This window comes from Oncorhynchus mykiss, chromosome 18 (assembly GCF_057628025.1).
Source record: "Oncorhynchus mykiss isolate SJ-2025 chromosome 18, ASM5762802v1, whole genome shotgun sequence".
Classification (NCBI taxonomy): domain Eukaryota; kingdom Metazoa; phylum Chordata; class Actinopteri; order Salmoniformes; family Salmonidae; genus Oncorhynchus; species Oncorhynchus mykiss.
Window position 1 is genome coordinate 31,657,621 of NC_143039.1, and position 2,380 is coordinate 31,660,000.

Genomic DNA, 2,380 nt, shown 5'->3' on the forward strand with positions numbered 1-2,380 from the left:
ATCTTCCCATCAATTATAACCATCTTCCCTGTCCCTGCTGAAGAAAAGCAGGCCCAAACCATGATGCTGCCACCACCATGTTTGACAGTGGGGATGTTGTGTTCAGGGTGATGAGCTGTGTTGCTTTTACGCCAAACATAACGTTTTGCATTGTTGCCAAAAAGTTCAATTTTGGTTTCATCTGACCAGAGCACCTTCTTCCACATGTTTGGTGTGTCTCCCAGGTGGCTTGTGGCAAACTTTAAACGACACTTTTTATGGATATCTTTAAGAAATGGCTTTCTTCTTGCCACTCTTCCATAAAGGCCAGATTTGTGCAATATACTGTTGTCCTATGGACAGAGTCTCCCACCTCAGCTGTAGATCTCTGCAGTTCATCCAGAGTGATCATGGGCCTCTTGGCTGCATCTCTGATCAGTCTTCTCCTTGTTTGAGCTGAAAGTTTAGAGGGACGGCCAGGTCTTGGTAGATTTGCAGTGGTCTGATACTCCTTCCATTTCAATATTATCGCTTGCACAGGATGTTTAAAGCTTGGGAAATCTTTTTGTATCCAAATCCAGCTTTAAACTTCTTCACAACAGTCTCGGACCTGCCTGGTGTGTTCCTTGTTCTTCATGATGCTCTCTGCGCTTTTAACGGACCTCTGAGACTATCACAGTGCAGGTGCATTTATACGGAGACTTGATTACACACAGGTGGATTGTATTTATCATCATTAGTCATTTAGGTCAACATTGGATCATTCAGAGATCCTCACTGAACTTCTGGAGAGAGTTTGCTGCACTGAAAGTAAAGGGGCTGAATAATTTTGCACGCCCAATATTTCAGTTTTTGATTTGTTAAAAAAGTTTGAAATATCCAATAAATGTCGTTCCACTTCATGATTGTGTCCCACTTGTTGTTGATTCTTCACAAAATAATACAGTTTTATATCTTTATGTTTGAAGCCTGAAATGTGGCAAAAGGTCGCAAAGTTCAAGGGGGCCGAATACTTTCGCAAGGCACTGTACCTCGGCCTTAACATCAGCGCCACAGGTAACTTCCAAAAAGCTGTGAACGAGCTGAGAGACAAGGCAAGAAGAGCCTTCTATGCCATCAAAAGCAACATAACATTCAACATACCAATTAGGATCTGGCTAAAAATACTTGAATCAGTTATAGAACCCATTGCCCTTTATGGTTGTGAGATCTGGGGTCCGCTCACCAACCAAGAATTCACAAAATGGAACAAACACCAAATTGAGACTGCAGCAGAATTTGACAAAAATATCCTCAGTGTACAACGTAAACACCAAATAATGCTTGCAGAGCATTAGGCCGATACCCGCTAATTAACAAAATTCAGAAAAGAGCCGTTAAATTACAACCACCTAAAAGGAAGTGATTCCCAAACCTTCCATAACAAAGCCATCACCTACAGAGACATTGGCCTGGAGAAGAGCCCTCTAAGCAAGCTGGTCCTGGGGCTCTGTTCATAAACACAAACAGACCCCACTGAGCTCCAGGACAGCGACATAATTAGACCCAACCAAATCATGAGAAAACAAAAAGAGAATTACTTGACACATTTGAAAGAATTGACAGAAAAAAACTGAGCAAACTAGAATGGTATTTGACCCTAAACAGAGAGTACACAGTGGCAGAATACCTGACCACTGTGACTGACTCAAAATTAAGGAAAGCTTTGACTATGTACAGACTCAGTGAGCATAGCCTTGCTATTGAGAGAGCCCCCCCCCCCCCCCCCCCCCCATAGGCAGACCCGACTCTCAAGAGAAGACAGGCTATGTGTACACTGCCTACACAAGTAGGTGGAAACTGAGCTGCACTTCCTAACCTCCTGCCAAATGTATTACCATTTTAGAGACACAAAGAATTCAAAAACAAATCCAATTTTGATCAACTCCCATGTCTATTGAGTGGAATGTCACAATGTGCCTTCACAGCAGCAAGATGTGTTGCCACAAAAAAAGGGAAACCAGTGAAGAACAAACGCCATTGTAAATACAGCACATATTTATGCTTATTTATTTTTCCCTATTGTACTTCCACTATTTGCACATTGTTATAACACTGTATACAGCCATAATATGACATTTGAAATGTCTCTATTCCTTTGGAACTTTTGTGTGTGTGATGTTTACCGTTCATTTTTTTGTTGTTTATTTCACTGTTGTTTAAATATTTATTTCACTTGCTTTGTCAATGCAAACATATGTTTCCCATGCCAATAAAGCCCTTGAATTGGAGAGAGAGACAGAGACAGAGACAGAGACAGAGAGAGAGAGAGACAGAGAGAGAGGAGACACAGAGAGAGAGAGAGAGAGACAGAGAGACAGAGAGAGAGAGACAGAGAGGGAGTTAGAGACAGAGAGAGGAG